Below are 23,784 nucleotides of genomic sequence, written 5' to 3'. Positions count from 1 at the left end.
AACATTATTTTGGACTAATATCTAACAACATAGAATAAAGCCATTTGTCCAATTGAATCCATGCCAGTTCCTTTGGGAGCAATCCCATTTGTCCCATTCCCCATCCCGATATAATTTTCTTTCACACTTCCCCATCAATGTTCTTTTGAAACTTTTAGCCGCTAACCTATATGCAATACAGTTTATAGCAGCCAATTAAACCAAGGGCGGCACAGTGGTGCAGCTGGTAGAGCTGCTGCCTCACCATGCCAGAGACCCGAGTTTGATTCTGACTATGGGTGCTGTATCTGTGGAGTTTGCACGTTCTCCCTGTGACCATACGGGCTTCCTCTGGGTGTTCCAGCCCCCTCCCACATCCCAAAGATGTTTGCAGGTTAATTGCTTTCTGTACATTGGCCCCAATTTGCTGGGTGCGAATGCAAAAGTGGGATACTAGCGATTCTATGTCCTGTAGGAAAACCAATGATGAAGCTGTGTATCTGAGCAGGAGAATAACTTCCAGCAAAAATTTCCAGTTTCTGCAACCGTTTTCGTCAGCTCAATTCTGTATGGGAATCTTGCCTCTCTCTGCAGTGGGTGTCCTTGTGCTAATAGGCAGGAGAGCAGGCGTGTCTTCCAGTGGCGTCACAACAGAGGTCACACCTGATCTCTCTAGTGGACTTTAACTCATGGCACCATTTGAAGAAGAGCACAGAAGCTGGCCCTTCTGGGTGGGTTCCAGTCTGCGATGCGGGTCCTCTGTCCATGGTAGGCTCATCGGACCTACCGGGCGGGTCCTTGGTGTGCGGGCCGCGGGTCCCCGCGATAATCACGCCTCGCTCGCAACTCCCCCAGATTTTGTGGATCAAACCTTTTTACAATGTGTTTTTAAACTTCTCACCACTTTGTTAAACCACAAATTTAGCCAGTACATTATTTCCAAAAGTTTAATCAGATTTAAATAATGTTTTCAGATTACATGGTGATTTTTGAATAACGTTCTTCCTGACTGGAGAACTTCCTGAAGGCTGCAACGTCTTTGACTCTGCACACAGGTTAATCCCTAAAAACATCTATTCAACAAACAAGACAAAACACAGACCCATTTACTCTTAGCAGAGCTTTAACAAGTAAATGCAATTAGTTTCTCTTCTTACATAATCCCCAATGCAAGGTTCAATTCTAAGTCTTAGAGAATGTTAAAATGTTTCGGAATTGTTCCTGTTCAAGGGGCAGCCTCCACTTTTAACCCTTTCATGACTTCCCTTTTCTATTTATATCCTGCTGGCTGAAATCTACAGAAACCAGGCTTATCAATCGAAGCCACATGACTTAAAAAGGTTTCATGGGGACACTTTGTCTCCGCAAGTATAATGAAAAGCCTTACTCACAGGTTAAACTCAGCTCCGTGTTCTCTGGGCCAAAATCTATCCAAGCGCGATGCAGAAGGTACTTGTCTGTGGAATTGTATCTGCTACTTTTCTAAATGGTCATGTCCTCTTACTCAACTGATCATGTCCAGATTGAGTGGACTGGCTGGAGAACTTGCATATCCTTGCAGTTAGTGGATAAGTCTATAACTAAGAATATACATTTCAGGTAACTGATAGAAACACGAGTGGGGAGTTGGGGCAGAATATGTTTACCTGGAATGTGCTGCGGGTTAGGAACTCAATGCCCGAAAAGGTAGTGGAGTCTGAGATCCTCACCATGTTTATTGGATGAGCACTTGAACTGCTGCAATCTAAAAGACAATGGGCCAAATTGGCATGTGGCAATGATTTGGTGAATTGAATAGCCTCCTTTGGTTTCCTAAATTTCCATTTCCCTATCACTGCCCGACTGCTAGCCCTGGCATGCATTATCTAGGTTGACTTTACATTGTTCAGTTTATTAATTATAAGTTCTAATCAATCTGCATTGCACAATCTAACCTTGGAACTTCCTATTTTTGTTTTCTTTTGTTAACTCTAATAAACATCTTTATTTGATTTATTACATCAATAGTTAGAATAATAACACCTGTGGAGACAGAAAGACTGAGCTACAGTTACAGGTGAATGATCTTACATCGTCAAGTCAAGTCAAGTCAAGTCAAGTCAAGTCAAGTCAAGTTTATTTGTCACATACACATACGAGATGTGCAGTGAAATGAAAGTGGCAATGCTCGCAGACTTTTGTGCAAAAGCCAAACAACCAAACAACCAAACAAACTATAAACACAATCATAACACACATATTCTTTTACATAATAAATAATGGAAGGAAAAACGTTCAGTAGAGTTAGTCCCTGGTGAGATAGGCGTTTACAGTCCGAATGGCCTCTGGGAAGAAACTCCTTCTCAACCTCTCCGTTCTCACCGCATGGCAACGGAGGCGTTTGCCTGACCGTAGCAGCTGGAACAGTCCGTTGCAGGGGTGGAAGGGGTCTCTCATGATATTGTTGGCTCTGGAGTTGCACCTCCTGATGTATAGTTCCTGCAGGGGGGCAAGTGAACTTCCCATAGTGCGTTCGGCCGAACGCACTACTCTCTGCAGAGCCTTCTTGTCCTTGGCAGAGCAATTCCCAAACTAGATGGTAATGTTCCCGGACAAGATGCTTTCCACCGCCGCTGCGTAGAAGCACTGGAGGATCCTCGGAGACACTCTGAATTTCCTCAATTGCCTGAGGTGGTAAAGGCGCTGCCTTGCCTTACTCACGAGTGCTGAGGCGTGTGATGCCCATGTCATATCCTCGGAGATGTGGACTCCCAGATATTTAAAACAGTTCACCCTATCCACAGGATCCCCATTTATCCTCAATGGAGTGTACGTCCTCGGATGATGTGCCCTCCTAAAGTCCATGATCAGCTCCTTCGTTTTTTTTGATGTTCAAGAGGAGGCTGTTATCCTGGCACCAGAGTGCTAGACCAGCCACCTCCTCCCGGTAGACCTTCTTGTCGTTGTCTGAGATCTGGCCCACCACCACAGTGTCATCAGCAAACTTAATTATTGAGTTGGAGCTGAACCTAGTCACACAGTCATGTGTGTACAGGGAGTACAATAGGGGGCTGAGGACGCAACCCTGGGGCGATCCTGTGCTCAGGGTGAGGGACTTCGATGTATTCCCTCCCATCTTGACTACCTGGGGCCTGGCGGTGAGAAAGTCCAGGACCCAGGCACACAGGGAGGTGTTGAGCCCCAATTCCATTAGCTTCCCGGCCAGTCTGGTGGGGACTATCGTGTTGAAGGCTGAACTATATTCTATGAACAGCATCCTCACGTAGTCCCCCTTCTGGCTGTCCAGATGGGAGAGAGCGGTGTGCAAGACCTGGGAGACCGCATCGTCCGTGGATCTGTTCGGATGGTATGCGAACTGCAACAGGTCCATGTTCCGAAGGAGGAAGGCGCAGATGTGTTTCTTCACCAGCCTCTCAAAGCATTTCATCAGAATCTCTGATACAAACAGGAAAGGTTGGTTACCTGAAATTGTTGAAATCAACTTTCAGTTCCAAAGGCCACAGAGTGCCATTGCATAAGATAATGTGTTGATCATCAAGCTTGTATTAGGCTTCATTGCAACAGTGCAAGAGGTCAAAGACAAAGGCATCAGATGTAGAATTAAAGTTCTGGGCTACTCAGTCATCCTTGCAGACTGAATCTGGATGTGTTCTGTAAAGTGTCACCCAATCTATCTTTGGTTCCACCAGTACAGAAGAGATCATATTATGGAAAAGTACCAGGAGACGGAAAGTGGTTGTTGTAGTCGGAAGAAAGAACTAGGGAAATGGAGAGGGAAGAGTTCCTTTGGAAGGAGAGGGGAGGATGTGCCTGCTGATGGAATCTTGCTGAAGGTAGCTGAAATAACAAAGGATCTTAAATTGAACATGGATATTGATGACGTGGAGGATGAGGAAACTTTTCCTTGTGACCTCCTTAACCTTTTATGCTACCTAGACTAACTTCTCCCTCATTTCTCACTTTTTTTGCTTCTAATAAAGGTGCCCTGACTTGAACCATTAACTGTTGTTCCTCACCTGCTGAGTTTTTCCAGCAATTTCTGTTTTTTAACTTCAGATTTCCAGAGTCTTTACTTAAATTTTCAAACTTGCCCTTGCCCTTGTCCCAGAGTAGGGAGTGAGGGGAATTATACAGGGAATATAGCAAATGCAGTTTAGAACCCTGACATCTGTGGTAAAGAAAGCCATGGTTAAGGACAACATTTCAAAAGCTGTGTGGAAAGTTCTGCTCATTGGAACAAGGGCAAGAAGGTGCTGAGAAAAGGTAAAGATGGTTGTGCTGAGCTTTTGTTCCTGGCCTGGTCAGCCAGTGATCCAGACATCTTCAGGCAACACAGATGGATATCCAGAAAGGAGTGAGGTGGACCTCCCAAGCTCAGAGTCTAGGAGGTTGAAGGTATGCCTGCCAAATGCAACAAAATAAAAATAAGAGATGCACAGAAGCTCAGAATTGGAGGAGTGCAACAAACCTAGAAAATGTAAGTGATGTGATTGGAAATTCGTGTTGGGGCAAACACAGTGCCAGGGTTGCAACTAGACTCCTTTAGCCTAAGGCTGTCAGTGTTCAATCCCATTTCATTAGGCACAGAAGGGAAAAGTGTCAGGAATGAACAGTCTGAAACTGCCATTTAATAAAATCATGAGTGATTCCTTACACTCAACACTCTTTTAATTATTATTTGCTGGCAAGGCCAGCACTTCATCACTAACTGCCCTTCAGAGGATGATGGTGAGCTGCCTTTTTGAGTTTGTGGAACCCCTCTGGCGAAGGAACTCTCACAGCACTCCGGGATTTAGGCGATGAAGGACAATGGTCAGGTCAGGATGGTGTGCGACCCGGATGAAAACCCAGAGAAGGTGGTGCCGGCCTTAGTGCTTGAGGTTTTGGTCTTAAGAGGTGGTGTCAGCAAAGCTGAGTGAGTAACTACAGTGGCACACGCTGCAGTCACAATGTGCTGAGGGTGGAGGGAGTGAAAGTTCAGAGTGGTGATCTGGTGCCTATCAAGTGGGCTCTGTACCAGATAGCATCACGCGTATTGGATGCTGCTACTGCACTTATGCAGGCAAACAAAGAACTATCAACCATTCTGCAGACTGATACCGATAGTCGAAAGTTGGTATGGAATCAGGGCCGGTGCTAGGAATTGCGGGGCCCAATTAGAAAACTGATGGCGGGGCCCCTACTCTAGAAAAGTAAACATTTATGTATGTTTATATTTCGTGTAGTTTCGGGAATTTTAAGGCAAGCTGGTTGGTGATTGGATGCAACCCCCCTAGAGACAGCGTTTGATTGGCCGCCAAATAAATTTGTCAAATCTGTAACAAAAATCGCTGGTCGGTGCGAACTCAGTGGACTATCTGGTTGTATCTCCAAACTAATCTGGTTGTATCTCCAAACTAATCTGGTTGTATCTCCAAACTAATCTGGTTGTATCAACCAGACTATCTGGTGGTATCTCCAAACTAAACAGTATAACATGCAGGTACATTCATTTAAAATTAAATTCAGTGATTATTTCACATGATTTCTCACTGTGTAAAGCTCAATATCTGACCAATTTCTGTTTAACACGTTTGGTCTGCCGTGAGCATTTTTCGTTGCATCTCCCCTTTTCCTAATCGGCCACAATTCAGATAATAGTCTACGTTCCTGTTTTTGCCACCAAAGTGGATAACCTCACATTTATCCACATTATACTGCATCTCCCATGCATTTGCCCACTCACCCAGCCTATCCAAGTCACCTTGCAGCCTCCTAGTTTAGAGGGGTTTAAACGGTTTAGAGATGTTTAGAGGGCTTCAGGTGGGTTCAGGTGTGTTTACAATTGTTTAGAGGGGAATAGAGGGAAATAGGGGGGCTAGAGGGGGTTTAGACGTGTTCAGAGGGTCCCAGAGGGGTTTAGAGACGTTATAAGCCCCCCGTGAGAAATTGTAATTCTCTGAAATTGAAGATAGACATAAAGCTGGAGTAACTCAGCAGGACAGACAGCGCAGCGACTCTGGAGAGAAGACCCTTCTTCAGACCGCACTGAACTCGCGTCGATGAGAGTACTTGTGATTGTCTGAAGAAGGGTCTCGACCAGAAACACAACCCTCTCCCCAGAGCCGCTGCCCGTCCCGCTGAGCCACCTTCAACTTCAGAGCCAAACAAAAAACACAGAGTGCTGGAGGAACTCAGCAGGCCAGGCGAATGCCTCACCCGCTGGGTTTCTCCAGCATTTTTGTCTACTGCAAAACGTCAACGATTCCGGGAATGCTGAGGGGACAGGGTGATAGAGAGGGAGTGGGAGAGCTAGAGAGAGACAATATGGGGAGCGGGAGAGAGAGCGCGCGAGAAAGAGGGAGGGAGGGAGGGAGTGAGCAAAAGACAGAGAGACACAACCAAAGATCCGCTATAAGATCTTTGGACACAACGTGGGTCGGTAGGTGAATGACAAACCTGCACACCAGGAAGAAGCCCCTTCTCGCGGTCTGGGGCCCTCACTCATGATGGTGAGTTAAATGAAATTCTCAACGTGTCATCGATCTACATTCCTCAGTAAATGTAATTGTGTTTTAAACAAGTATTAATGACGCCGCGTGAATTTTATTCAAAGGAACACGGCGTCATTAATACTTGTTCAAAACACTATAACATTTACTGAGGAATGCGGATAGATGCAGATTCATGACATTGCATAACAAGGTGTTAAGTACTTACCGTTAAGAAGTGCTAACAGCACTAGTTAACAAATCGTTTGTGTATGATGGCCGTGTAGCGGTTGTTATACATGTTCGTTTAAAAAAATCCGGATGGCGAATTAAAAAAAATCTTTATTTAACAAAGAGAATTCGTATTTCCGTACGAAATACTGAACATTAGTGCGGGGCCCCGCTTAGGCGCGGGGCCCAATTTGGAGCAATCGGTCAAATCGGCTTAACGCCGGCCCTGTATGGAATCAGCGGGTAAGTCACCTTTTACATAATGCCCAACGTTTGGCTGGTTAGCCATTTTGTTTATCTGGCTAGTCCAGTTTAAGTTTCTGGTCAATGGTGATTCCTAAGATGTTGATGACGGGTATTTCCTGATGATAATGCAAACTCCACTTCTCACACCGTCTCCATTCCCAGAATATTCACAAATCTATCCATGGATCTGCTCAATGACTGAACATTCAGAAAAGAGAATGTCAGAAGTTCACTCCATACAAATACCTAATCTGCAATGTAAATTTAATATTAACATATAATTTACTATCAAAATAGCTGCTTGTTTTTATGGTGGAGGATTCTTGCAGTAAGCTTAATGGGGTTTACACCTAAATTGCACGAACAATTATAAAAATGCCAGTGTATGGTGGATCATTTAGCAACCAGTTAATGGTCTTTAAAACAGTCTGAACTAGTTTTCATGCTTTATTGGCACAGCTTATTGAACGGTGTTAAGTTTGTGGGTGTAGTTTGCAGTATAACTTGTTCGACTAAGGTATTTTGCATTTTAACCCATGTGTGCCTCCAGATAAATTGGCCTTAAAGTATTTTGTATAAATACTTGAGTATTATAAATAACTGAGTATTTTCAACATTTTCTGATTTTGTTTATAGTTTTTGGAATCTGCAGTACTTTCCTAAACAGAAATAGGCCATTCGGCCCATCAAATCTACACCGCCATTTAATCATGGCTGAAGTAAGGTCTCAACCCGAAAAGTCATCCATTCCTTCACTCCAGAGATGCTGCCTGTCCCGCTGAATTATTCCAGCATTTTGTGTCTATCTATGGCTGATCTATCTTTCCCTCTCAACCCCATTCTCCTGCCTTCTCCTCATAACCCCTGGCACCCGTACTAATCAAATTGAAAATCACTTTCCACGAAGGTTTTACTTGAAAGTTAATTGAAAACTTCAAAATGCAAACCTCCCAGAAACAGCAAATTGATACTGGTTGCCTGGCCTAGAGTGCCACGAAATTAATTGGAATCATTGACTCCTAGATCACAGAAACATGGCTTTTGGCCCAACTCATCCATGATGACAAAGATGCCCCATCCAAGCTAGTGCCATTTGCCCTTGCCAGGCCTATATCCCTCTCAAACATTCTTAACAATGTATCTGTCCAAATGTATTTCAAATGGCGTTATTGTATATGCCTCAGTTACTTTATATGGCAGTAGGTTGCATATACCCTTCATCCTCTGTGTGAAAAGGTTGCCCCCTCAGATTCCTATTAAATCTTCCCCTTCTCATCTTCAACCTTATAACCATATAACCATATAACAATTACAGCACGGAAACAGGCCATCTCAACCCCTCTAGTCCGTGCCGAACACATAGTCTCCCCTAGTCCCATATACCTGCGCTCAGACCATAACCCTCCATTCCTTTCCCATCCATATAACTATCCAATTTATTTTTAAATGATAAAAACGAACCTGCCTCCACCACCTTCACTGGAAGCTCATTCCACACAGCTACCACTCTCTGCGTAAAGAAGTTCCCCCTCATGTTACCCCTAAACTTCAGTCCCTTAATTCTCAAGTCATGTCCCCTTGTTTGAATCTTCCCTACTCTCAGTGGGAAAAGCTTTTCCACGTCAACTCTGTCTATCCCTCTCATCATTTTAAAAACCTCTATCAAGTCCCCCCTTAACCTTCTGCGCTCCAACCTCTGCCCTATAGTTCTTGATTCCACTATCTTTGAAAAAGAAGAGTGCATTCATCCTACCTATTCCTCTCATGATTTTATACACTTCTATAAGATCAGCCTCAGCCTCCTGCGCTCTAAGGAATAAGGTCCCAGCCTTCCCATATTTTCTCGATAGCTCAATCCCTCGAGTCTGGGCAACTTTCTCGTAAGTCTTCTCTGCACCATTTCCAGCTAAATGACATATTTCCTATAGCAGGGTGACCAAAACTGAATACAAAGCAGCTTAAACAGCCGGGTGCTAAGAAAGTCCGGATACTATTCAGTGGAATTATTCACACAAGCATGATTGGGATTATACGTGTCAACTTGTTTGAATCTGTAGCACTGTATTGCTTTGCTGAATTCAGACAGAATCTCACAATAAATGAATTTCTCACAAAGAAGTTTCAGACTTTTAATGACAGGTACAGAAACAGCAATCTACTGACTGGCAGTTGACAAATAAATATTGCCTGTGAGATCTCTCTCTAAAACTTCCCCACACGTAACCTCCTAGCTCCATAGTTAGAGTACAAATCTGGCAAACTTACAACAAACAAAATGCAAAGAATTGCGGATACTGGAAATCTGAAAACTCTGAAAGTATTCAGAAGGTCAGTCACTTTCAATGCAGAAAGAAACACTGTTAATGTTTCAGGCCATTGACCCTTCATCAGAACTGGTGAAAAGTTTAATGAAAGTTTATGGATGTTGACGATAAGATGAATGGGGTCATTGTCTCTAACTGGAAAATTGTTATCTTTTCTCTTATTGTTTCTAATTTCAATTAATTTCTAACATTTATATGTATCATTAATATTTTTTTAAATCGGTATTTTAAAATTATTTAAATATACTTGTATATTTTTTGCATAAGAACGTAACAAATAGAAGAAGGCCATTTGGCCATTTATGCCAAGCTCTGCCATTCAAAAAGCTTATCGTTGTTCTTTTACCTCAATGCCACTTTCCTGCACTAACAACATTTCCCCAGATTCCCTTTATATTAAAAAAACCTTGAAAATACCAGACTGAAGAAGGGTCTTGACCTGAAACGTCACCCATTCCTCCTCTCCAGAGATGCTGCCTGTCCCGCTGAGTTACTCCAGTGTTTTGGGTCTATCTTCGGTTTAAACCAGCATCTGCAGTTCCTTCCTCCACACTCTCTCTATAATGCTCCCTAGGGGAGATAATTGCAAAGATTTGTTACCACCTAGGTGAGAAATTTCTCGTTGCAGTCCTGAAAGGCCGACCCCTCATTCTGAGATTATAACCAGAGGTTCTAAACATTTCATCCAAGGGAAATATTACCTCTGCCTTTATTTCGTACGTCTCATACAGGCCCTCTCCGACTTAAGGATACACACTCATACAAATGCGTTCGCAAAATATTACTATAAAAAAATAAGATCCTCTTAAATCCCCCGATTAATATTATTTAGCAGATACAATAGCAGCATTTGAGACACATAAAATGCAGGGAATGGAGGGATATGGATCATGTCCTGGCAAAGGAGATTAGTTTACCTTGGTATTGTATTTGGCACTGATATTGTGGGCCGAAGGACCTTTCCTGTTCTGTACTGTTCTATGTTTGATGTATTTTCTTTGTATTAATAAGTTGAAAAGTATGATATATGTATATAAAGTTAACCCTTGTTTTAATGGACTCCTTTATAATGGATTTCGGTTTTAGCTGACGGACGTGCCTACGCTAACCTCGCCTTGCATTGCCTCCCCGGACATTTACAACTCCGGCTTTGGACGCCACCTCCGGAAGGTGCACCGCCGAGCCCTTCTTCACCCACCGCACAGTCCACTTGATGCAGCTGTTGTTATGGCTTACGTTGTGGCCCTCGAGGGCAGCACTTTCTTCAGACCACTGCCAACAACAAGACGCTCGGTCACTGTGTGGCTCCTTCTCACCGCTATCACTTCTTCTTGTTGTCCATTTTTACCGCTCCCTGCTCAACTGCCGCCTCCTCATCCTTCTCCTGTCACTCTGTGTGATGAAGGGTCTTGACCCGAAACATCACCCATTCTCTCTCCAAAGATGCTGCAAGTCCCGCTGAGTTACTCCAGCATTTTGTGTCTATCTTTGGTTTAGGAAACAGCATCAGCAGTTGATTCCTATACACTCTGTCTACTGGCATCTCCACTGCAGCCTCATCCTCCTTCTCTCCCAGAGTCGGCGATATACTGCACCTTGGAAGATGTTGACGACTGTGGGGAAGCAGGAGGAGGAGGTGGTGGAGCGGGAAGCAGCCAAAGCGAAGGCCGACAGGAAGTGGCAGTAGCCAGTGAGAGGGTAGGGAACCCCAAAGTGACCAAGCACACCCTGTCATTGGCAGCGGTCTGAAGTAACTGCCTGATCCAGGATAGAAGCCTCAGTTCATGTGATTATCTACTGTTTCTAGCCAATAACATAGAACAGTACAGCACAGGAACAGGCCCTTCAGCCTACCGTGTCTGCACCAACCATGAAGCAAATCTAATACATAAGTGCACTAGAACTCAGAAGAGTACATTAACACACCACAAAAATTCAAGCATATCTTTAAAAGCAAAAGTTCAAAGTTCAAAAATTTGCATAATGCACTCTTCCAATAAATCTGCTTTGCACAAATACTGGGAAAGAGAATGACACTTTGCTGCATCTTTCAGTATTGGTTTGTTGCTGCCACCTGTACTGGCTACAGTGAAATACTGTTTTGTACGCTATCCAGGCAAATCATGCCAAATAATACAAAGTTGGGGAATTTTCTTTCCTTTCCCATTTATCATATGGGAAATATATACCATATTGCAGGGATATACCTTTCTTCTCATCTCATTTCTGAACATTTGCTTTGCTGAACTTCTTTTTTAATGGCAAAATAGTGAAATATGTAAGAAATTGATCTTGAAACCTCAATGTGGTGCTTTGGAGTGTGCATAGATCCTCTCCCTTATATTTTTGCCTCACTGCTGTCCTTATAAGATTTTGCCACATTTGGAGCAGGTGAACATTGTCCCCTGATGTTATCCTTCCACACATACAGTTCTCAGTACTTAAATGTGAGTATTGAGCAATCAGTTGAAAACAAGCACTCACTTGCAGAGGATTTTTGCTCTCGGCCTTAAACAATATGAACAGTGAAGAACCAAGAACTCTCATGTTGGGGTAAAAGAAATAACATTGCCTCTAGGTAAATGCATAAAGATTTGTGAGTGCCATCAATGGTACCTTGTACCTGGAGAATGACAAGTGATAAAATTGGGTTTGCCTATCAGTCAGGCGCTGCAGATTACTGATAGACATGGTGCATGCCTCTGTGTAGCAAAAATAAAACATCTGTTAGTTTAATAATGCTGCAGTGAACTATACATCACTCACTCAACTAATTTCACTCGCACATGTCAGAAAGCTCTACCTAAACTACCCAAAAGTTGTGTTCATATTATTCATTGGAAAAAAAATGAATCACCAGCATAGAGGGGAGAGATTTAGCCAGGCTTTACCTCCCAGGGAATGCTAAGGCATGATTTTATGGAGGTTATGAAGGGAGTGAAGGTTCCTCATGAAGGAAGTTTCATAAAATAGATGCAGAGAAGGTTGGTGTAAGATCCAAATTTATAGAGCTCCAATATAAGGAAGTAACTAAAGAATCCAATGGAGAATTCAGGAGAACATCCTTATCAAGACGCTGTTGGCAACTTGGAGCCTGCTCTGTGAATATTATAGGAGGATTTAAGCGGAAATCAGAAAATAAATAAAGGAAAAAGGTACTGAAAATATGCTGTTGGGTGTAGATCATTGTGGAAGGGGAGGGCGAAGAGACTTGTGTGGAGCGTCAATTTTAGCAAGGAACATTTGAACTGGATGCTTTGTTTTTGACATTTGAGTATGTAACTCAGCTCATATCTATTTGGGTGAGTTGGTTGCATAACACCTGAGGTACTCTGGGTAGATACAAATTGCATTGGTCGTATGAAATAGAGGCAGGAGTTGACCATTCCGCCCTCTTATCTCTGCTCAGTCATCCTGTAAGGTCACGCCTGTCCTTTTATCTTAGAGACATTTTTTCAGGACCAGAGGCTCCAGACCATCTCTCCTAACTCCAGATCACTTGATTTATTTAATAATCAAAAATATATCGATCTTTGCTTGACCTTGCACCTATGGCCAACCTGAGCAGTAAACTCTAAAGTTTCAACAGCCTCTAAGTAAATACATTTTTTCTCACATCTGTCCTGAATAGAACTGTCACCCCTGGTTCTGGATACCATAGCTGAGGGAAAGTTTATCCATGCATTTGGCCTGCCAAGATCCTGAAGAATATTTTGCATATTATGTTCCACAGTACAAAACCTTCTGGTCCATAATGTTCCTTGTTTAATGTTTCTTTTCTGAAATATCCTCATCATTGCCGAATCTAATGCAATGCAATATTACAGAGTAATCTGTTAGTAATGTCCTTTTTATAAGAAATCCTATCTGTTTAAGACGAGGTTGCTAGCTCTCTCCACACCAGGTTAAACCAAATACTGAGTAAACATACATTATCCTGGTTGGGATGGCATTTCCATAGTTTGGATGGATGTTCTAGGATTTTCCAAGTCATTCTTCTTGAATTTTTTGAAGATGTTACTCGGGAAATTGATGAGGGTAAAGCAGTGGATGTTGTGTATATGGACTTCAGTAAGGCCTTTGACAAGGTTCCTCATGGAAGGTTGGTTAAGAAGGTTCAATGGTTGGGTATTAATGGTGGAGTAGCAAGATGGATTCAACAGTGGCTGAATGGGAGATGCCAGAGAGTAATGGTGGATGGTTGTTTGTCAGGTTGGAGGCCAGTGACGAGTGGGGTGCCACAGGGATCTGTGTTGGGTCCACTGTTGTTTGTCATGTACATCAATGATCTGGACGATGGCGTGGTAAATTGGATTAGTAAGTATGCAGATGATACTAAGATAGGTGGGGTTACGGGTAATGAAGTAGAGTTTCAAAGTCTACAGAGAGATTTATGCCAGTTGGAAGAGTGGGCTGAAAGATGGCAGATGGAGTTTAATGCTGATAAGTGTGAGGTGCTACATCTTGGCAGGACAAATCAAAATAGGACGTACATGGTAAATGGTAGGGAATTGAAGAATGTAGGTGAACAGAGGGATCTGGGAATAACTGTGCACAGTTCCCTGAAAGTGGAATCTCATGTAGATAGGGTGGTAAAGAAAGCTTTTGGTGTGCTGGCCTTTATAAATCAGAGCATTGAGTATAGAAGTTGGGATGTAATGTTAAAATTGAGGCCAATTCTGGAGTATGGTGTACAATTTTGGTCGCCTAATTATAGGAAGGATGTCAACAAAATAGAGAGAGTACAGAGGAGATTTACTAGAATGTTGCCTGGGTTTCAGCAACTAAGTTACAGAGAAAGGTTGAACAAGTTAGGGCTTTATTCTTTGGAGCGCAGAAGGTTAAGGGGGGACTTGATAGAGGTTTTTAAAATGATGAGAGGGATAGACAGAGTTGACGTGGAAAGGCTTTTCCCACTGAGAGTAGGGAAGATTCAAACAAGGGGACATGACTTGAGAATTAAGGGACTGAAGTTTAGGGGTAACATGAGGGGGAACTTCTTTACTCAGAGAGTGGTAGCTGTGTGGAATGAGCTTCCAGTGAAGGTGGTGGAGGCAGGTTCGTTTTTATCATTTAAAAATAAATTGGATAGTTATATGGATGGGAAAGGAATGGAGGGTTATGGTCTGAGCGCAGGTATATGGGACTAGGGGAGATTATGTGTTCGGCACGGACTAGAAGGGTCGAGATGGCCTGTTTCCGTGCTGTAATTGTTATATGGTTATATGGTTATATGGTTATTTCCAAGTCTGGATGACGTGTATCTTTGAAGGGATCATACAGGTGGTGGTATTCTCAAATGTACCTGTATGCTGACTGTTCTAAACTGGTGTACATATTGTAAGATTGGGCGTTGTGTTATTTATGTGTTTGCACATTGCTTTTAAAGAAATGAATCATTTTCCTATGAAAACTGCTGCAGGGATGATCTAATAAGTAGTGAATGTGCATCACAAGGGTCATCGTTGAAATACATTTGATAATGAACTAAGGAAATGGATATTAGGACAGGTAACCAGTCTGATTCAAAGTGGAATATTTTAGGGAGCAACTTCATTTTATATGTTTTCATATTCTTTTAAAACACAGGGGCCAATCAGCTCATCGAATCGATGCTAGCAGTCCAGGAAATTCCAAGGTTCTGTCCCATTCCCCCAATTATTTACCTATTCTCTCGAAAATGCCCTTCAAATCCATCCTGATTCTCCTACCACCCCCTCCCCCTCCCCCATCCAACCAGGAGCAACTTGAAGGAGCAAATTAACCTATCAATCAGCATGTTTTGGGGTTGTGGGAGGAAACCTGAACCCTTGGAGGAGAGGTGTTGATTGCAATCACAGGGAGAACTTGCGAACATGAGCACAGGTCTCTGGAATGGTGAGGTAGCAGCATTGCTTGTTGTACTACGGTGCTATCCTACAAGGAAGATAGAGCAGCAGGGAGCCAGAGTGGTTTAGGGGGATAATTCCAGAGTTTCGGACTTTAGTAGCTGAAGGCATTGAATTGAATTGTATAAATACAATTATAAATAAAGGCATTGAATTGAATTGAATTGAATAAATACATCTTATTAGCCAAGTATGTATACATACAAGGAATTTGCCTTGGTGCTTTGCTCGCAAGTAACAACACAACATACAGTAAACAATTAAGAATAAAACATTATAATTTAAACATGTGAAGAATGAAATAAAATACCAGAGCAAAAGGAGGCTACAGACTTTTGGTTGTTGAGTAGGGGTACTCCTCGTTGAAAAAAGCAGTGTTTATGACTGGCTGTGGCAGCTTTGACAGCCTGGATTCGCCTTCCCGAGGGAAGTGATTCAAAGAGATTGTGGCCAAGGTGCGAGGGGTCAGAGATGATCTTACCTGCTCGCTTCCAGGCCCTTGCAGTGTACAGTTCATCAATGGAGGGAAGGTTGCAGCCAACAACCTCGACTGATCGAACGATTCGCTGCAGCCTCTGGATGTCATGCTTGGTGGCTGAGCCAAACCAGACCATGATGGAGAAGGTGAGGACAGACTCTATGATGGCAGTACAAAACAGGACTATCATTGCCTGTGGCAAATTGTGTTTTCTCAGCTGCTGCCGGAAGTACATCTTTTGTTGAGCCTTTTTGTCTGTGGAGTCGATGGTGGCCTCCCATTTAAGGTCCTTGGAGATGATGGTTCCAAGGAACTTAAATGACTCCACAGATGTGACTGTGGTGTTGTTGCTGGTGAGTGGGGGGAGAGGAGGGGGAGCTCTCCTAAAGTCTACAATCAATTCCACTGTCTTAAAAGCATTGAGCTCCAGGTTGTTACGAAGGCACCAGGGCATCAGTTGTGTCACTTCCTGTCAGATAGGCAGATCAGTCCAATCAGGGTTGTGTTGTCCACAAACTTGAGAAGCTTGACAGAGGAGTCTGTGGAGGTACAATCGTTGGTGTAGAGAGTAAAGGAGAGGGGAGAGTACGCAGCCTTGCTGTGCTCCTATGCTGAAGGTCAGCAGATCCGAGATGTGCTTTCCCACCTCACATGCTGCTTCCTGTCTGCCAGGAAGTTGGTGATCCATTGACAGAGGGGTTCAGGCACAGTCAACTGGGAGAGTTTGGAGTGTAGCAGCTCTGACACAATGGTGTTGAATGCAGAGCTATAATCCACAAACAAAATCCTTGCTTAGGTCCCCTGGCGGTCTAGGTGCTGGAGGATGAAGTGCAGGCCAAGGTTGACTGCGTCATCCACTGATCTATTGGCCCGGTATGCAAACTGCAGGGGGTCCATATTTTTCAGGTGGACCAGCACGTCTTTCAAGAGTCTCCATGATTACAGAGGTCAGTGCGACAGGCCTGTAGTCATTAAGACCAGTAATCCTTGGCTTTATGGGTACAGGAACAATAGTGGACACTTTGAAGCAGGCAGAGACAGTACAGGTTTGCAGGGACTGTTTGAAAATGTCCGTGTAGGCTGGTGCCAGTTGTTCAGCACAGAGCTTGAGGGTAGAGGGGGAAACATTGACCTCCATTGACCACCATTAATGGAGCAATTACTATCAAGGATACTCAAAAGGTCAGAATTGAAGATAACAATTGATGCCGGGCAAATTAACACATTGTAGCGGCGCCTGCTGGCGCACGCAGGTATCGAACCCAGCATTCGGAAGCCACATTACCGGAAGCTGCGGTTTTTTTCGCGAGGTTTCGCTTTTGTGCCACAGTTATGTTGCTGGCCACCGTTGTGGTCAGATGTGTTTGCAGAGACCTGTAAGCCAGGGAGCTATTGTCTGAATAAATAAGTTCACAAAACTTGGTTGCTGTCTTTGCATCCGCCAAATTGGTGACCCCGACCTGTCTAGCCGTCGTTAGACAAGAAGATCATGCAGGAGGACCACGTCCCCGCAGAATCGGCCGGCATGAGGCAGGGCTCACCGGGCTTCAAGCTACCTTCCTTTTGGCCAGACCAACCTCAGGTGTGGTTCACCCATGTTGAGGTACAGTTCCATCTGCATCGAATAATTGTGGATGACACAATGTACTTCCATGTGGTAGGAGCTCTGCCACAGGACAGTACCCCAAGACTGTTGCCGTATATTAGAGACCCACCGACTATCGCAAAATACGAAGGTTTGAAGGCCCTGCTGTTACATGCCTTCGGTCTCAGCTGTAGAGACAGGGCGGTGAAGATCCTGCACAATGACAGTGTCGGCGTCCATCCACCATCATGGCGAAGATACTTGGCCCTGATGAACGGGCATTGCCCGTGTCTGCTTTTTGAACAGGTGTTCTTGGAGCAGATGCCAGACGAGGTCCGTTTAAGCTCGCCGGGGCCGATTTCAGCGATCCCCAGCACCTCACGGAGAGAGCCGTGGAGTTGTGGACCCACAGACGGCGGGACGTTTGTTCTTTCACCCGCCCCACTGCCACGGCGCGGGTGCAACCGAGACGACATCGAGAGGAAGGTCAGGATCCGCCCAGCGCCGAAGAAGCATCGCCACTGCCGGAGGTGTACAGCCGACGACGTTGGTGCTACTACCATCTTCGTTACAGTGTGGAAGCCCGAAGATGCCGAAGCCCCTGTTCGTTTCAGGGAAATGCCTCGGCCGATCGTCCATAGAGGCGAACGCGATTGGTCCAAATGAACGCCTCTACGTCCGTGATCGCCACTCCGGCCACCGTTTCCTGGTGGACTCCGGTGCCATTGCCAGCATCCTGCCGCCGAACGCCCAAGATACCCGCGTCGGTAAGGTAGGACCCGTCATCTCGGCCGTTAATGGGAGCGACATTCGCACTTACGGTACGCGGACCCTGGACTTAAATTTCGACTCCCTCCCGTACAGGTGGAAGTTCACAGTTGCTGACGTTGCCCAGCCCATATTGGGGGCCGATTTCTTGCGCGCGTTCTCCCTGCTAGTCGATGTGTGAGGCGGGCGAATGGTTCCAGTGTCGGACCTGTGCCCTGCCTAGCCGCGCAACCCGTTCACGCTGCAACAGCAACTCAACGAGGTAGCTGAGATCCAGCAACCTTTCGCAGCCCTTCTCACTGAATTCCCAGGGGTTACTCATACCCCGGTTCGATGGGGCTGCACCCCGTTATGGCGTGGTCCACCACATTCCCACCAAGGGCCCACTGGTTCACGCCAGCGCGCGCCGCTTCCCACCCGATAAACTGCGCATCGCACGAGGCGAGTTCCAGCTTATGGAAGACATGGGAATTGTCCGGCGGTCGGATAGCCCTTGGGCTTCCCCTCTGCATATGGTGCCCAAAGCGTCCGGGGGTTGGAGACCTTGCGGTGATTACAGGCATCTAAACGCGGTAACCACGGCAGATCGGTACCCAGTCCCGAACATCCAAGATTTCTCGGTTCATTTGGAGGGTGCCGCCTTCTTCTCGAAGGTTGATCTTGTCCGCGGGTATAATCAGATTCCAATCCATCCTGACGACGTCCTTAAGACGGCCACCATCAACCCTTTCGGCCTTTTCGAATGGCTAAGAATGCCTTTTGGCCTGAAGAATGCCGCTCAAACGTTCCAGAGATTAATGGATCAGGTTGGGCGGGGTTTGCCATTCATATTCATCTATCTCAATGATATTCTGGTGGCCAGCAGCTCGCAGGCTGAACATGTTAAACACCTCCGCCTGCTCTTCGAACGGCTGCGTAAGCACGGGTTGGTGATCAACCCCGTGAAATGCCAGTTCGGATTGCGCTCCATCTCCTTTTTAGGTCACAGCATAACCTGCCATGGCGCACAACCGCAATCCGTCGCTTCCCGAGGCCACTATCTGTCAAGGGCCTGCAGGAATTAATCGGAATGGTCAATTTCTACCACCGATTCGTCACGTCAGCAGCCGCCATCATGCGGCCGTTGTTCCAATGTCTGGCGGGCAAGCCTAAGGACCTGGTTTGGTCCAAGGAGGCAGGGATAGCTTTCAAGGGGTCTAAGACCGTGCTGGCCAACGCCACCATGCTAGTACACCTAGGGCATCGGCCCTCACAGCTCTCAGCATGGACGCGTCGAACGTCCCGGTGGGTGCTGTCCTCAAGCAGCGGGTGGGTAACCGCTGGCTGCCGCTGGCGTTTTTCAGCAGGCAGCTGTGGGCCCGGAGATCAAGTACAGCACTTTCGATCGGGAGCTCCTAGCACTTTACCTAGTGATCCAACATTTCTAATCAGTTGATTCCTAGATGGGCCGCGCGTTTACCGCATTCACGGACCACAAGCCGCTCAGGCTCGCTTTGAAGAAGGTGTCCAACCCCTGGTCTGCCAGGCAACAGCGGCACCTTGCCTACATATCCGAGTTCACTTCTGACACTCGGCATGTGATGGGGAAGCTGAACGTTGTGGCCGACACGCTATCCCATTCGGCAGTCCCTGAGGTTTCCGCTTTAAACCTAGGTGTGGATTATGCGGAGCTGGCAGCAGCCCAAAGGGCCGACGCCGGCATGGAGGATTACCGCAATGCTGAATTGGGTCTCAAGCTGGCGTGCGAGTCATTTGTGATGTCTCAACGGGTAAAGCCCGCCCGATCATCCCGATTGCCTGGAGGCATCGGATTTTCGACACCATCCACAGCCTAGCTCACCCATCTATCCGCACCACCTCTGCCCTGGTTGCTTCCAAGTTCATCTGGCACAGGTTGTCAAAGCAGGTCGCAGCTCTTGTATCCCCTGCCAGACTTCCAAGGTGCAGAGGCTTGTGCGCCCGCCTGTGCAGGATTTCGCTGTTCCAGACGGCAGGTTCCTGCACTTCTGTGTTGACCTTGTGGGTCCCTTGCCATGTTCGCGTGGGGCCACTCACTTGCTAACTATCGGAGATAGGTTCACCAGGTGGGCGGAGGCAATACGGTTAACTGATACCTCCGCTGAGGCTTGTGCACGCGCTATGGTCTCCAATTGGATCACTCGTTTCGGGGTCCCTTCAGATATTACTACCGATTGTGGGGCCCAGTTCACGTCCTCCCTGTGGTGTGGTATGGCGCAGCTGTTTAGATTGTTTTGCTTTTAGATTATTTGAGGTCAATCACAACTCAGCAATTCCTAGCAACATACTAAAGCCCAAAGATGAAAGATTAATCCCATTGGAAAACACATGGCTTTATTGAGACGATTCTTTAACACCAATAAACCTGACATGATGAGATATTAATATGGAAGACCAGAAACTGAAAGCTATGCTGACAGGTTTTTGTTAAGAAAATACTGAATCAACTGATTAGAATTAAGCGTTCCATAAGGCTGCTCATGTATAAAGCCAGTCAAACTTCACTTAACATGCAAAGTGAGAAAAGGCAGGTGCAGTCATCTCGTTCTGCATGGTTTATTATCAAATGAGTGCTACTCTACAAAACGCAGCCCAACCCAGTGTTCCTCAACTGGCCTGAACATGTATCACTTATAAAATGAGAAATACAATATTTATTTTCTATTTTCAATGTACATCAATTCATTTGACAAAACTTGTTTGACAAGATGATTTCAAAATTGTATCTACATGGGGCGTCAACTTGGATGTTCTGATCAGGGGGCTCTGCCCAATTTTACCAGCATGAATCAATGTGATCCAGTTCGAGGAAGAGAAATTTGTATTGGATGCTCATTCCCAGGATGGGAGGAAGAAGTCTGGAACTGACTTGATATTAATTGGGTGATGTGAATACACGTATGATTCCTTAATGTTTTGGCAAGTAGGGAGTCGATTTTTTTCAGGTCTTAATTGGGCATTAAGTATTAAAGAGATGGTAAATATAGAAATGCATTCCCCTTGGCAATCATGTGCTGAAATGGTAATACTTGCATTAGTTAATTCATTCTTCACTCTGCAAATTTTTGTGCGCAACATTTTGTAATGATCTGTGCACTTAAACATTGCTCATCATGGTTTTTTTGCTGAACTGCAGAAAAACTGGGAGCAAGTTACAGAGTTATGCACAATAATTGGTATGAACATGTACAGATTGAAGTCATGCCTAGCCCTAACCTCTTAAAGTGGAGAGTCTCCCAGCTGACAAACACTGCTGAAGCACTGTGTACACTGGGTAACATTAAGTGAAAAGATAGCGAGATAGCAGGCAGCTCACTTGTTTGTTGCTGACCTGGACATGTAAAGGTGGATGACACAAAATGCTGGAGTAACTCAGCGGGACAGGCAGCATCTCTGTAGGAGATTGAAACCAGCATCTGCAGTTCTTCCCCTCCAGAGATGCTACCTGTCCCGCTGAGTTACTCCAGCATTTTGTGTCTACCTTCGATTTAAACCAGCATCTGCAGTTCTTTCCTACACATGTAAAGGTGGATACAAGAACGTACACACACAAATTAGTAGCAGGAGTCAGCTACTAGGTTCCTTGAACCTGCTCTGCCATTTAATAAGGTAATGATGGGTCTGACTGCAAATACTAACTCTGCACTACCATTTACCCACTTTAATCTTTCACAGGTCTTACTGAATGGTGGAGCAGAGATGAGTGGCCAGATGACCTATATCTGAGTTTGGTAGTGATGCAGCAGGTACATTTGCTGCCTCATAACTCCAGGGATTGGGGTTTAATCCTGACCTCTAGTTTTGTGTGGAGTTTGCATATAACATATAACATATAACAATTACAGCACGGAAACAGGCCATCTCGGCCCTACAAGTCCGTGCCGAACAATTATTTTCCCTTAGTCCCACCTGCCTGCACTCATATCATAACCCTCCATTCCCTTCTCATCCATATGCCTATCCAATTTATTTTTAAATGATACCAACGAACCTGCCTCCACCACTTCCACTGGAAGCTCATTCCACACCGCTACCACTCTCTGAGTAAAGAAGTTCCCCCTCATGTTACCCCTAAACTTCTGTCCCTTAATTCTGAAGTCATGTCCTCTTGTTTGAATCTTCCCTATTCTCAAAGGGAAAAGCTTGTCCACATCAACTCTGTCTATCCCTCTCATCATTTTAAAGACCTCTATCAAGTCCCCCCTTAACCTTCTGCGCTCCAGAGAATAAAGACCTAATTTATTCAACCTTTCTCTGTAACTTAGTTGTTGAAACCCAGGCAACATTCTAGTAAATCTCCTCTGTACTCTCTCTATTTTGTTGACATCCTTCCTATAATTGGGCGACCAAAATTGTACACCATACTCCAGTATGTTGGTATCATCTGCATACTTACTAATCCAATTTACCACACCTTCATCCAGATCATTGATGTACATGACAAACAACAAAGGACCCAACACAGATCCCTGAGGCACCCCACTAGTCACCTGCCTCCAACCCGACAAACAGCCATCCACCATTACCCTCTGGCGTCTCCCATTCAGCCACTGTTGAATCCATCTTGCTACTCCTGCATTTATACCCAACAGTTGAACCTTCTTAACCAACCTTCCATGAGGAACCTTGTCGAAGGCCTTACTTGCATGTTCTTCCTGTGATCATATACTTTGCTCCAGAGTTCTCTCACACCTGTGTGTGCCTGTTAGTCACTGTAAATTGCCCACAGTTTGTTGATGAGTGGTAGAATTGGGGGTGGGGCATAACCCTCCAACCCCTTCCTATAATGGGTGACTTCAATCTACATATAGATTGCGTAAATCAAATTGGCAGGGGTGCTGAGGAAGAGGATTTATTGGAATGTATGTGGGATAGTTTTCTAAACCAACATGTAGAGGAACCAACGAGAGAGCAGGCTATTCTAGACTGGGTATTGAGTAATGAGGAAGGGTTAGTTAGCAGTCTTGTTGTGCGTGGGCTCTTGGGCAAGAGTGACGTTGAGTTGAATATGGTTGAGTTCTTCATTAGGATGGAGAGTGACATAATTAATTCAGAAACAAGGGTTCTGAACTTAAAGAAAGGTAACTTTGAGGGGATGAGACGTGAATTGGCCAAGATAGACTGGCAATTGATTCTTAAAGGGTTGACGGTGGATATGCAATGGAAGGCATTTAAAGACCACATGGATGAACTACAACAATTGTTCATCCCAGTTTGGCAAAAGAATAAATCAGGGAAGGTAGTGCACCTGTGGATAACAAGGGAAATCAGTATCAAAACAAAGGACAAAGCATACAAATTAGCCAGAAAAAGCAGCCTAACAGAGGACTGGGAGAAATTCAGAGTCCAGCAGAGGAGGACAAAGGGCTTAATTAGGAAAGAGAAAATAGATTATGAAAGAAAACTGGCAGGGAACATAAAAACTGACTGCAAAAGCTTTTATAGATATGTGAAGAGAAAAAGATTAGTTAAAACAAATATAGGTCCCTTGCAGTCAATTATGTAACTGCAGTAGAGTGGATAAGGGAGAACCAGTGGATGTGTTGTATCTGGACTTTCAGAAGGCTTTCGACAAGGTCCCACATAAGAGATTAGTATGCAAACTTAAAGCACACGGGTTTTGGGGGTTCAGTATTGATGTGGATAGAGAACTGGCTGGCAGACAGGAAGCAAAGAGTAGGAGTAAACGGGTCCTTTTCAGAATGGCAGGCAGTGACTAGTGTAGTACCGCAAGGCTCAGTGCTGGGACCCCAGCTATTGACAATATATATCAATGATTTGGACGAGGGAATTGAAT

General features: G+C 44.9%; 1 long non-coding RNA gene across 1 annotated transcript in view; it reads left to right on the top strand.

Moving 5' to 3' along the window:
* The first annotated feature begins 461 nt into the window (after window positions 1-461).
* Window positions 462-23,784, top strand: part of LOC116971144 — a 30,654-nt gene continuing 7,331 nt past the window's right edge. Inside the window, exons 1-2 of the long non-coding RNA XR_004411421.1 lie at window positions 462-473; window positions 13,288-13,296. This is a non-coding gene — a long non-coding RNA (uncharacterized LOC116971144). The remainder of the gene's footprint in view (window positions 474-13,287; window positions 13,297-23,784) is intronic.

Source organism: Amblyraja radiata, chromosome 3 (assembly GCF_010909765.2).
Source record: "Amblyraja radiata isolate CabotCenter1 chromosome 3, sAmbRad1.1.pri, whole genome shotgun sequence".
NCBI lineage: Eukaryota > Metazoa > Chordata > Chondrichthyes > Rajiformes > Rajidae > Amblyraja > Amblyraja radiata.
This window is presented reverse-complemented; position numbering and strand designations above follow the sequence as displayed.